This window comes from Schistocerca americana, chromosome 6 (assembly GCF_021461395.2).
Source record: "Schistocerca americana isolate TAMUIC-IGC-003095 chromosome 6, iqSchAmer2.1, whole genome shotgun sequence".
In the NCBI taxonomy this organism is placed as follows: Eukaryota; Metazoa; Arthropoda; class Insecta; order Orthoptera; family Acrididae; genus Schistocerca; species Schistocerca americana.
The window spans coordinates 97,921,208-97,935,948 of NC_060124.1; positions in this window are offsets into that span (position 1 = coordinate 97,921,208).

Here is a 14,741-nt window from a genome sequence, read left to right on the forward strand (position 1 = left end):
CCACAACTGTCAGCCTCCATCGTTGTGCTTACGGCCAGAAGATGGTGTAACTTATAGACCAAAATTGGTTGCCAACCCAAATAAATGTCTCTTGTGGTCTAGAATGTTTTATTGAAGTTTAATAAAGTTATATTTTCGTAACGACAGCAATAGCAGCGCTGCATTGCGAGAATATCGTGGACAGAAACAGATGCAGAGAGGCCCCATGACATTAAATGGGCTGAAGAATGTAATCAAGAAATTTGAGGAAGTAGTTGAATTATGTAGAACAGCAGAGAGAGAGAGGTGGCCCATTATCATGGCAGCTGTTGAAGGTGCTGCAGGTGTAACCGACCGTGCAGGGCATACCTCAAATTCTGAAGCCAATAGTCGAGCTGTGTCATGGGTATTGTGTCTCCCCTAGTCAAAAGATTTTACAGCCCATTTTATTTTTGTATCCCTACAAATAAGAACGTGCACCAAATGAAGCCTCAAGAAAGGCTACACTGTCGTGACTTTGCCTTTGGTTTTTGCCCGCATAGAAATGGAAGATATGTTACCGAGCAATATTCTTTTTTATGGACGAGACACATTTTACTCTGCACGGTTCCTTGAATGCACAAACTGTAGTATATGACGTTCTGCTCTGCCACATGTTGTACAAGAACATCTACTACACTCAGCTAATGTGATTATGTAGCGCTGCCTTTCAAGTTCCGTCATTATCAGTCCATTTTTATTCGAGGAGATGACGCCTCGCTAGTTTGTACTACACCTGCACGTCATGAGAACCTACCTGTTTAACACGTGATTCCAGCTTCGAAAGAACACAGCTGTGTCCACACCACTATTTTGGTGAAAGATAGGGTGACGCCACGTGTCGCTTGCTAGATGAAAGATTTGCTCCGAGAAACAGTCGGCAGTGACAGCATAATCTCTAGACGATTTCAAGATATGTGGCCTTCCCGGTCACGGACCTGAATCTATGTCAGTTCTGGTAGTGGGGATATCTGAAAGATCGTGCCAACCTGCGATATATCCGGACTCTTACACATCTAAAATGTAACACACGACGACGTATCGCTATGATTACACTGGATACACTGCGAGCAACTGCCGACCATGCCGTGCAGATGTAGCATGTTGCTCAGTCGGGAGACCATATTTAAAACATGTTTTAACTTGTGACCATATCCTGTTACAGAGGACAGAACAGCGGTTGTAGTGCTTTCATTCATTCCTTCTCTTTTCTTACACCCACATTACATTCTGACTGCTTACAGAGCAATATTTTCACTTCATGGCAGAAAGTGGAACTATTATTTTTTCAATACAGATCGCAAGCGCATTGATTAATGAATACATAGCATGAAAGTATCAATAGCAGATGGCTTTCAATACAGGACACTAGTGTGCTACACTAACTCCATCTACACTACAGTCCATTAAAATTGCCACACCACAAAGATGACATGAAACAGACGCGAAATTTAACCGACAGAAAGAGGATGCTGTGATATGCAAATGATTAGCTTTTCACAGCATTCACACAAGGTTGGCGCCGGTGGCGACACCTACAACGTGCTGACATGAGGAAAGTTTCCAACCGATTTCTCATACAGAAACAGCAGTTGACCGGCATTGCCTGGTGAAACGTTGTTGTGATGCCTCGTGTAAGGAGGAGAAATGCGTACCATCACGTTTCCAACTTTGATAAAGGTCGGATTGTAGCCTATTGCGACTGCGGTTTATCGTATCGCGACATAGCTGCTCGCGTTGATCGAGATCCAATGACTGTTAGCAGCATATGGAATCGGTGGGTTCAGGAGCGTAATACCGAATGCCATGCTGAATCCCAACGGCCTCGTATCACTAACAGTTGAGATGACAGTCATCTTATCCGCATGGCTGTAACAGATTGTGCAGCCACGTCTCGATCCCTGAGTCAGCAGATGGGGACGTTTGCAAGACAACAACCAGCTGCACGAACAGTTCGACGACGTTTGCAGCAGCATGGACTGTCAGCTCGGAGACCACGGCTGCGGTAAGCCTTCACGCTGCATCATAGACAGGAGCGCCTGCGATGGTGGACTTAACGACGAACCTGGGTGCACGAATGGCAAAACGCCATTTTTTTTTATTAATCCAGGTTCTGTTTACAGCATCATGATGGTCGCATCCGTGTTTGGAGACATCGCGGTGAACGCACATTGGAAGCCTGTATTCGTCATCGCCATACTCGCGTATCAGCCGGCGTGATGGTATGGAGTGCTATTGGTTACACGTCTCGGTTATCTCTTGTTCGCATTAACGGCACTTTGAACAAAAAATGATTCAAATGGCTCTGAGCACTATGGGACTCATCTGCTGAGGTCTTTAGTCCCCTAGAACTTAGAACTAGTTAAACCTAAAGTAACCTAAGGACATCACAAACATCCATGCCCGAGACAGGATTCGAACCTGCGACCGTAGCGGTCTTGCGGTTCCAGACTGCAGCGACTTTAACCACACGGCCACTTCGGCCGGCGCACTTTAAACAGTGGATGATACATTTCAGATGTGTTACGATCCGTGGCTCTATACTTCTTTCGAACCCTGCGAAATCCTACATTTCAGCAGGATAATTCACCACCGCATTTTGCAGGTGCTGCTCGGCCCTTCTGGATACAGAAAATGTTCGACAGCTGCCCTGGAAAGCACATTCACTAGATCTCTCACCAACTGAAAACGTCTGGTCAATGGTGGCCGAGCAACTGGCTCGTCACAATACGCCAGTCACTACTCTTGATGAACTGTGGTCTCGTGTTGAAGCTGCATGGGCAGCTGTACCTGTACACGCCATCGAAGCTCTGTTTGACTCAATGGCCAGGCGTATCAAGGCCGTTATTACGGCCAGAGGTGGTTGTTCTGGGTACTGATTTCTCAGGATCTATGCACACAAATTGCGTGAAAATGTTATCACGTGACACTTCTAGTATAATATATTTGTCCAATGAATACCTGTTTATCATCTGCATTTCTTCTTGGTGTAGCAATTTTAATGGCCTGTAGTGTATCTGCATAAATTTGCAAAATGGCTAACATGGCTATGTTCTCCAGTCTCCTGACAGGGAGAGTCTAGCACAGCCTACAAGGACTGCGGCATTTCTCTGCCAAGTCTTAAGACGTAGTGCGAACGACCGTATGCAGGCAACGTAAGACGATTTACTGCTGTGCAGATGTTCGATAACAGATTGGTAGAAAACAGGTAAGTAATCGATAAACTAAGAGGTAACTGTCGAGCGGCCTCCCCTCGACTGTAGCAGCGTATGGACGGTGTGGCCACTTGTTGTGCGCGAGACAAGTTCCTCCCGGGCCGAGCGCGGCTCAGGTCGGTCATTACGACGTGTCTGGCAGAAAGCTATTTCACAGCAGGCCGCGCAGCCAGCTCGCCGTTCGAGCCAGCCTCGCGGGGGCCTTTGTGCCGTCAACCTCGCCGCGCTGGAGAGCGGGAGAATGAAAGCGTTTTTCCGCTGGACTGCCACGGTGCAGCCTTTAGCTCAAAGTGCTTCACCCGCTGAAAGCGAAACCGCGTGCAGACCGTGTTCACGGCACGAGAAGATACATGGTTTCTGGGAGCCGATGGAAACCGCCAGCGGTAATTTCTTTAGACCTGAGGTGGAACGCAGAGAACTTTGTGGGAAGCTGTAAGTCACAGTGAAGCTTCTAACACATACTAAGCTACGCTACACACGCACACATATATACGAGCGCGCACGCATGCGAGATGCATGCCTTTTTTTCATCTGTTGTGTGAAAACACTTTGTATGATAATTAAAACGTATATTTTTAGAATACCTGCCAAAGGCTGAAGTACCCAGATGTGATGGAGTAAACAGATTGAGAGGGCATTTCAATGATTACACAATCGACTCACATTTACTAAGACCTTGGCAATATGAGCCTACCTATCACTATGACGTTGTAGCCTGCGATGCAACTACCCGAGTTTACTGTATTATTATTAGACCATGCGGCATCGGACTTCCGGAAAGCGGCTCTCGCGTGTAATAGGTTTGAATAGACACCCTATGGTGATCCAACTACTACAGGGAATTTTTGGAATAAATTATGATAATGGCGCGTAACAAACTTCTTTTTACGTCTGTATTTGATTATTAGTAGCACTGATAATCTCAAGTGACTGAACAGGGAGCACTTAATTCTATATGTTTGATATTGCCTAGCAGGAGGACATTATTCATTTGAAACAATACCACAACCTGAAATCGTTTCACAATCGATAAACACACATGATAAACACTTGAACTTGTTTTAGGTTAACGTAAACTACACAAATTGTAATTATTGAATTTAACGTTATTGAGCTTGCATTGTGTAGAAGACACAGTGGCCGGCTGCGGTGGCCGAGCGGTTCTAGGCGCTTCAGTCCGGAACCGCGAGACTGCTACGGTCGCAGGTTCGAATCCTGTCTCGGGCATGGATGTGTGTGATGTCCTTAGGTTAGTTAGTTTTAAGTAGTTCTAAGTTCAAGGGGACTGATGACCTCAGATGTTAAGTCCCATAATGGTCAGAGACATTTTTGAAGGCACAATGTGTACTGTGGTGGCAGCAATTTCCTTGAACGCTCAATTAAAGAACAATATAGATCTGCTTGTCAATATAGTTACTGAAAACACGAAGTCCATATCTGTTTTCAGCTCACTTCTAAATGGTCTGTTAGCAACGTTACCGTAGCACACACCGGCAGTCACTTTTACGCCACATAACAATTGTTCTGCTTCAGAGCTACGCCAACTTACTTCTACCGCCAATATTACGCGCCAACCTGTACACTGTTCTCATTCTCAGGGATTCCCCCCACACCTAAACGTTATTTTACATTACGCCAAGTTCTCTATTTACAATTGAAGATACCATAGCATTACAATATTCAATTACAGCCATTTTCATATATTTAAGTAATATTACATTCATATTTTTAATACACGTAACAATACAGGGCTATTACAAATGATTGAAATGATTTCATAAATTGACTGTAGCTCCATTCGTTGACATATGGTCACGACACACTACAGATACGTAGAAAAACTCATAAAGTTTTGTTCGGCTGAAGCCGCACTTCAGGTTTCTGCCGCCAGAGCGCTCGAGAGCGCAGTGAGACAAAATGGCGACAGGAGCCGAGAAAGCGTACGTCGTGCTTGAAACGCACTCACATCAGTCAGTCATAACAGTGCAACGACACTTCAGGACGAAGTTCAACAAAGATCCACCAACTGCTAACACCATTCGGCGATGGTATGCGCAGTTTAAAGCTTCTGGATGCCTCTGTAAGGGGAAATCAACGGGTCGGCCTGCAGTGAGCGAAGAAACGGTTGAACGCGTGCGGGCAAGTTTCACGCATAGTGATGTGAAAGATTCAGTGTTTAAACCCCCTCTACCAAGAAACGTACCAGAACTGCGAGCTCGCATCAACAATGCTTTCGAACTCATTGATGGGGACATGCTGCGCCATGTGTGGAGGAACTTGATTATCGGCTTGATGTCTGCCGAATCACTAAAGGGGCACATATCGAACATTTGTGAATGCATAAATACACTTTTTGAGTTTTTGTATATGTGTGCAAAGCATTGTGAAAATATCTCAAATAATAAAGTTATTGTAGAGCTGTGAAATCGCTTCAATCATTTGTAATAACCCTGTATTATTTAGTTTAATTCCTTCGTTATTTCGCTGTCAGAGTGAAGCACAAGCCAGACACTGTCTCCCGCATAGCGTTCTTTAATTTAGCTGCCACCAGGCAGAAGCAGTTCCACTTTGCCTTCGATTCTGGCCCACAGATGGCATAAGCGTCCACTTTGTCTGCTGTTGCGCCTTGACTACTACTGGCATTCACTACACGGCACGTTGTCACATTACAAGCCTCTCTGGCCTGGACTGATGTTCTTGAATGGGTGGCATAACACTGTGGTATCCTCTACAGAGGCAAGCTCGCCCACAACTCATCCCTGTTATCCTTGATACAGTCTCTGGGACGGATTTCATGTTCGAGATAGCCCCACACACGTTGTATTGGGAACCGGTCTGGAAATCCTGCTGGCCACTGTAGTATCTCAAATAATATAGACAGTTCATAAAGACACGAGCTGTGTGTGGACTATCATTGCCCTGTTGAAAAATTACACCTTGATCCTGTCGCGTGAAAGGTAACATATCAGGAAGCAGAAATTCAGTGTCGTACAGTCCGAGTTCCCTCAATCCGTACAATCCATTATCATAAATCATATCCGATGGCTCCCCACACTGTGACGCCAGTAGCAACACGACCTTGGTTCTCCAAAACATTCGAAGAATGGAAGCTCTCCCCAGGTGGTAGCCGTATTAGTCGACGATGGTCATCTGGCGTAACAAAGAAGTACGATTCATCCAGCACAGTGAGATGCCATCATCAACACTTCATGCTTTGGGCTCCAAAATGTGCCATTTTTATTGTAGTGTTAACGGCAGCTTAGACCTGGCGCGGTAATTACCTTGTCTGGCTCCTGCTAATTCCCGATCCATGGCGCGAGACAGCAGAGAATGTTCATCTACATCTACATCCATACTCTGCAAGCCACCTGATGGTGTGTGGCGGAGGATACCTTGAGTACCTCTAACCATTTTCCCTTCTATTCCAGTCTCGTATTGTTCGTGGAAAGAAAGATTGTCGGTATGCCTCTGTGTGGGCTCTAATCTCTCCGATTTTATCCTCATGGCCTCTTCGCGAGATATATGCAGGAGGGAGAAATATTCTGCTTGACTCCTCGGTGAAGGTATGTTCTCGAAACTTCAACAAAGCCCATACCGAGCTACTGAGCGTCCGCAGAGGCTTCCACAGGAGTTTATCTATCATCTCCATTACGCTTTCGCGATTACTAAATAATCCTGTAGCGAACCGCGCTGCTCTCTGTTGGATCTTCTCTTTCTCTTCTATCAACGCTATCTGTTACCGATCCAACACTGGTGAGCAATATTCAAGCAATAGGCGAACAAGTGTACTGTAACCTACTTTCTTTTTTTTCGGACTGCATTTCCTTAGGATTCTTCCAATGAATCTCAGTCTGGCATCTGCGTTACCGACGATCACCTTTACATGATCATTCCACTTTAAATCACTCCTAATGCCTACTCGCACATAATTTATGGAATTAACTGTTTCCAGTTGCTGACTTGCTATATTGTAGTTAAATGATAAAGGATCTTTCTTTCTATGTATTCGCAGTACATTACACTTGTCTACATTGAGATTCAATTCCCATTCCCTGCACCATGAGTCACTTCTCTGCAGATCTTCCGGCATTTCAGTAAAATTTTCCGTTGTTACAACCTCTCGATATACCACAGCATCATCCGCAAAAAGCCTCAGTGAACTTCCGACGTTATGCACAAGGTCATTTATGTATACTGTGAATAGCAACGGTCCTACGACTCTTCCTTGCGGCACACCTGAAATCACTCTTACTTCGGAAGACATCTCTCTATTAAGAATGACATAATGCGGTCTGTTATCCAGGAACTCTTCAATCCAATCAAACAATTGGTCTGGTAGTCTATATGCTCCTACTTTGTTCATTAAACGACTGTGGGGAACTGTATCGAACCCCTTGCGGAAGCCAAGAAACGCGGCATCTACCTCTGAACCCGTGTCTATGGCCCTCTGAGTCTCGTGGACGAATAGCGCGAGCTGGGTTTCACACGATCGTTTCTTCGAAACCCATGCTCATTCCTACAGAGTCGATTTCTAGTCTTCAGAAAAGTCATTATACTCGAACATAATACGTGTTGCAAAATTCTACAACTGATCGACGTTAGAAATAAAGGTCTATAGTTCTGCAAATCTGTTCGACGTCCCTTCTTGAAAACTGGGAAGACCTGTGCTCTCTTCCAATCCTTTGGAACGCTACGCTCTTCTAGAGACCTACGGTACATCGTTGCAAGAAGGGGGGCAAGTTCTTTCTCGTACTCTGTGTAATCAAACTGGTATCCCATCAGGTCCAGCTCCCTTTCCTCTTTTGAGCAATTTTAATTGTTTCTCTGTCCCTCTGTCATCTACTTCGATATCTACCATTCTGTCATCTGTGCGGCAATATAGAGAAGGAACTACAGTGCAGTCTTCCTCTGTGAAACAGCTTTGGAAAAAGACATTTAGTATTTCGGCCTTTAGTCTGTCATCCTCTGTTTCAGTACCATTTTGGTCACAGAGTGTCTGAACATTTTGTTTTGATCCACCTACTGATTTGTTCTTGGACAGTAGGCGCATATGTGAAGGAGTTACGATGTTTTTGGGGCAGTATACGGTGATCTTGTCTTGTGGGGGTCAAACATGGTCGATGAGCTGTTAAAATGCAATTGACGTTCTGGAGCCACAATACGAGCTTCGCTCACCACCACCACATACCATCGTGATATAAATGGTCTGAAGCTGGTCACATTCTGACCGAAACCGGTTACTATTTAAGTCAATTTTTTATTGTGGACAATAACGGTTTTAATCCATTTTTTAAAGTTTGGCATGAAGCGAAGCAAATGCTTAGATATGCAAATGATCAACATTTTAGCGCAACAGTACGGCATAGCTGCAAGCAATGCCGTGCACATTCTGTATGTGAGGTTGGGAATATTACATTATGCTTCGTGTACGAAGGAGAAGTACCTACCATTTTCTGCACGAGTTCTAAAGCACTAGGATAGCAGTCAGTTGAAATTTCGGTTTGCCATTCCTGTTGGTCAGTATATCATGGAAGTCACCTAATATGGAACAGATGGTTCTGAAGGGCTGTACGCAGCGCCCCAAAGGTTCTCAACTGCCGTCTGAGACTAGAACATCAGAGTAGGATTGTTACCACCTCGAAAAAAATCAAAATTTCGACATGGAATTTGGTGATGGTGTTAGTCTTTCTCTGTATACTCACCCTTCAGTGCAGCACAATTTTCTCATCCAAGGAATGGCGTCGAATATGGTTGCAGCAGACGATGTTTTGGCTGTAGAGGAAACTGTCCTCCTCGAAAATCATTTTGCCGTCAATCCATGAGAATACATGCCACGAAATTGATCCCTCACTCAAGAAAGAAGATGATTTAAGTGGGTACCACTTCTGAAGTATGTGAGGGGCGAGGTAAAATTTGATGGCCCAAGGAAGAAACGTGTAAATTTATCCTGTACTAAACGTGTGGAACGTTTTAGTGGAGAAAACCACCCCCTTTAGACACCTCCCATTGACGCCTCCTCTTTTCAGGCTCTGGTAACCTCCCGTGGAGATTTCGTCAATATGCCTCTGTGACTGTTTCACCATTACATGAAGAAAGTGTTAGCACCACACTTCCGCACTGCTCAAAAAACAATACTCACTATCTCGTTCAGTGATAATCTGATACGGTATTGAAATGCCTCTGTTATTAAAAAATGCGGAGCCAAATTCCTTCAGACATGCATGCATGTCCTTCGGACATGCAAGCATGTCTGAAGGAATTTTGCATCGCAGTTCTGAATAACACAAGCACTTCAATATCGTATTTATCCGCCAATACCGGGCAGATTTTAAATTAAAATAGTCCTCTGTACGGGAATGTACATAATGGATGTACTATCACAGGCTGTGTACGTGTGGTTGATGGTTGACGATTTATAGAAGTTTAAGTGTGGCCGTGCTTTGTGCTTGGGTAGTAAAATAGTAATGCGATCGCTGGTGATAAACGGGAAATCCAGGTTCGAGTTCCGGTCCGGCATAGATATTCGTTCTCGTTATGGTTGTCCACGTTCACAACTGCGACAACATTAAATAGTAGTTTCGTCGTCGCTTTTTCGGCAGTGCCTAGATTACTAATTTAGTTTGGTCCCTTTCTGTTGGAGTCACACTAAGACATCCAAAACTCGTACGTGGTGATTAGGCTGTTAAAATGTCGTGTGCGTTGTCCTTGTACAACTACAGAATTTACGCTGCTTTTAGTCTCTCCGTATTCAGGGGGGGGGGGGGGGGGGGAGTTAGTTAGTGGAAGGCCGCTTCAGTTGCTAAGAGAACTTTTCAAGCACGCGACCGATTTCGTTGTATCATTAGCAACTGGCGCGACTTTTCATTAACTTTCACTACTCTGGCCGGCCGAAGTGGCCGTGCGGTTAAAGACGCTGCAGTCTGGAACCGCAAGACCGCTACGGTCGCAGGTTCGAATCCTGCCTCGGGCATGGATGTTTGTGATGTCCTTAGGTTAGTTAGGTTTCACTAGTTCTAAGTTCTAGGGGACTAATGACCTCAGCAGTTGAGTCCCATAGTGCTCAGAGCCATTTTTTTCACTACTCTCTCCGTACGGCCGGATTTTTGAAAGAGAGCGAACAGTCATAGAAGTCAGCCTGCAGCGGCCACCGCCATCTTCTAAACGTAGTGGATTACCACACAGTAGACTTATGTTTCGAGTGCGATAGCTAGTCGTTCAGCACCAACGCCTCCACTTCTCTTGGGATTTCTGGCCCTTCACAGAGAGATACTTCGTCATATCTGTCTTCGTCGTTCAGACCTTTTTTACCCTGCTGTAAGCGACTACCCAATCTACCCATTGTGTCATATGAATATGCGTTGTTGGCGCACACTTCCATCAACTGGCAGAGAACCCGAGGAAATTCTGGTCCTGTGTAAAATCACTACGTGGGTCTAAGGCTTCCGTTCAGTCCCTTATTGACCAGACTGATGTGCCAGTTGAAGATAGCAAAACGAAACCCGAAGGAGAATCGCACAAACAAAGCCTCGTTTGACTATCGGACATTTTTCCGTATGGACGACATAGTATTAAGCATTCCTGGCGTAGAGAAACAATTGAAAGATTTGAAAGGAAATGAATGACCAGATCCGCTTGGAATCCCAGTTCGATTTTACAAAGAGTGCTCTACGGCAGTGGCTCCTTACCTAGCTTGCGTTTTTCCTGATACCGCCCAGCACAAAGTCCCAAGCGACTGGAAAAGACACTGGTGACTCCAGCATATAAGAAGGGTAAAAGAAACGACCCGCAAAATTACAGACAAATACTCCTTACTTCTGTTCGCTGAGCAATCCTTGAAACTATTCTCAGTTTGAATATAGCAAAGTCTCTTGAGACTGAGAAGTTCACGAATCAGCATGACAGCATCGCTCGTGCGAAACTCAGCTTGCCCTTTTCTCACATGATACACTGCGAACTATGGATGAAGGGCTACTGGCAGGTTCCTTATTTTCTAGACTTCCGCAAAGAGTACTACACGTGCCCCATTAAAGCCTGCTAACGGAGATACGAGCGTATGGAGTAAGTTAATAGATATGTGAGTGGCTTGAAGACTTATTAAACAATAGAGTCCAGTATGTTGTTGTCAACGGCGAGTGTTCATCAGGGAAAAGGGAATCGTCAGGAAGAAGATACAAGACGGTTTAGATAAAATTTCTCATTGGTGTGACGAATGACCGCTAGCTAGCTGTAAATGTGGAAAAAATGTAAGTTAACGCGGATAAGTAGGAAGAACAAATTTGTAATTTTCGGACACAGTATTATTAGTGTCCTCCTTGACACAGTCAAGTCGTTTAAATACCTGCGCGTAATGTTGCAAAGCGATATGAGAATGGAATAGGTATGGGAGAACGGTGGTAGGGAAGGCGAATGGTCGACTTCGGTTTATTGGGAGAATTTTCGGAAGCAGTGGTTCACCTGTAGAGGAGATCGCATATAGGACGCTGGTGCGACCTATTCTTGAGTACTGTTCGAGTGTTTGGGATCCGTACCAGGTCTGATTGAAGGAAGGCAATGTAGCAATTCAGAGACGGGCTGCTATATTTTTTACCGGTAGGTTTGAACAACATGTAAGTGTTACGGAGATGCTTCGGGAACTCGAATAGGGATCCCTGGGGATAAGGCGACGTTGTTTCGAGAAACATAATTGAGAAAACATAGAGAACCGACAGCTGATTCTGACTGCAGTAAACATACATTTTGCGTAAGGACCATGGAGATAAGCTAAAAGATATCACGGTTCTTGCGGAGAAAAATAGATATGTTTTCCTCAGGCTCTGTTTGCGAGTGGAAGAGGACAGGAAACGATAGTTGTGGTACAGGTTACCCTCCGCCACGCACCGTACGGTGACTTGCGGAGTATCAATGTAGATATAGATGTAGTACCCAGCACGGATTATGGCAGCGTTGTTCTCTTCAAATGCAGTACTTCATTTTGTAAATGCTACGTCATTTTGTTTAGGTTCCTCTACGGTACTGTGGACATATACCTGCAAAGAAACAAAAATATATTTATGTAGCTTTAATTGTTTGGAGATCATAGATGAAATCTGCTCGTGATGGATGTTCCCATCTGTACACCAGACTGAGCATCTTTTGCATTGTTTTCAGTAAATAACTACATATGTTCGCTGTATTAATCAAACTGACGTAGGTCATCGGCAACAGGGTGAAAATGTGCTGTGGTTTAACTTAATTATGCAGAAGATATCAAGAATGTCAGACACTTGTTTAAGTATAACTGATATCTATGTTAGACAACACTTAAAATTTTCAGATGTGCTGAAGCACATAAATTTTTTATAGTATTCTTCTTCAAAATTGCTAAACAATCCATATTCAAATAAAACACATTTTATGAATTAATGGTACTTAGAGCCAAATGCGTCGTTGGCAATTTTTGCAGAACCTTAAATTACTACTCACATCAAAAGAAATTTTACATCACCCTGTTTCCCAGAACTCCTGATGACAGACTTTGAATTTTGTATCACAGACACAGTCCCTTTGACTGCTCTGAGATGTCACTAAACCGCCAAAAAATGTAAACAACAATGCACGAGCAGTGCCTATTGGATGGAGGGGGTCCGACAGCTCATCAGTTCCAGACATTCCACCAGGAATGAGGTACACAGCTCATGTTATCTGTAGTTCAGCTATGCCTTGACATTCAGTACAACGTTTAGATCATGTCCACTTTGTTACTTTGTGTCATGAATGGCTCTCAACATGGGAAATGTCCAGGTCTCTTGAAGTGAACCAAAGCGATGTTGTTTGAACATGGAGGGGATACAGAGAGACAGGAGCTGTCGATGACATGCCTCGTGCAGGGTGCCCAAGGCCTACTACTGCAGTGGATAACCGCTACCTACTGATTATGGCTCGGAGGAACCCTGACAGCAACGCCACCATGCCATAATGGTTTTTGTGCAGCCACAGGACGTAGTGTTACAACTGAAATTGTGTGCAACAGGCTGCGTGCGCAACTTCCCTCCTGACGTCCATGGCGAGGTCCCTCTTTGCAACCACGACACCATGCAGCATGCTACAGATGGGCCCAACAACATGCCGAATGGACCGCTCAGGATTGGCATCACGTTCTCTTCACCGATGAATGTGTCATATACCTTCAACCAGACAACTGTCGGAGTCGTTGAGAGATTACAGGGCACTCTCACTTCTGATCCGGTGTCATGCCGTTTAATGTTCTTAGGGAAGATGATCTTCATTACGATCTGACTTCATACATCATGATGAAATGGTGGGCAGTAGTTAACGCTCTTGCTTGTATGCTCTAGCGAAGGTATAGCGGTAAGCTTTACCTGTGTTCAAAGGAATAGGGTGCCGATTTAAACGACTGCAGTTAAAGTGTACGGCGACTGAGGGCCGAGGGAAGCGCGTTTTTTCTGCAGAACCTGGGTAAAAACATTTCTGGACTGCTGAGTCCTGTGGTCTCATTGTTCAGACACGTTTGGATGCCGACGGGCGGTCGCTGGTCGCGTCCAGGTAGGCTGACTAGTGCCGAGGAGACGCTACTGCAATAGCCAAAGCATTGAAGGCCAATAATAAAGCAGAGGATGGGTTCTTGTTCAACAGGAAGTCGATGAGACGACAGTGAGCGTTCCGCGAGTTTCTGTGGAACAGGTCATTGGCGCCCAGATGTCCAGACTCTCTTATAAACCGGTCGGGTGGCCGAGCGGTTCTAGGCGATACAGTCTGGAATCGCCCAACCGCTAGGATGTGTGTGATATCCTTAGGTTAGTTAGATTTAAGTAGTTCTAATTCTAGGGGACTGATGACCTCAGAAGTTAAGTCCCGTAGTGCTCAGAGCCATTTGAACCATTTTTGAACTCTATTACAAAAACATATTTGTGAAGGCACGAGGCCTTTAGAGAGTTTATGGCTGTTCCTTGGAAACTTCGAAATGGATGCAATAGGGGTGATAACAATCTTTTTATGGAGGGCTTTGGTTCCATCTTGGTAATTTTGTTAGCAAAAGATATGACGTATACGCGTGGGAAAGAGGCCGCGAAGCTGAATCTTTCTTTTCTTTCCCCCAATGAACTTTAAAGTTTCTGATTGGACAAATCGGTGTATGCAGAACAAGAAGCAGTCTCCCATCTTCGAATGCGGCGCTCCAGCTCGTGATTGGCTTGTGCTAAAGTGGGAGAAGTCTAAAATGTGCTTTGCTACCGAGCTGGCGAGGAAAGTGAAGAGAAAGAAATGTGGTCACTCTTGTACTGGTACTTCGCTTGTAAAGAACTGCAAATCTCTAGCTAAATGGTGAGATTTGTGTCCTTTACTAGTGGGCCACTTAGAGCCTGTGCTATTCACCTTCTGAACAGTCAGAGGTACTACTTCTAGCATCACGCACACAAACGAGTGATGCTTTGGTGTACTTATTTGTCCTGAGTCGGCCGTCTAAACATTTGACATATTTCGACATGCACAGTCGTGGGACGGAGTCAAATT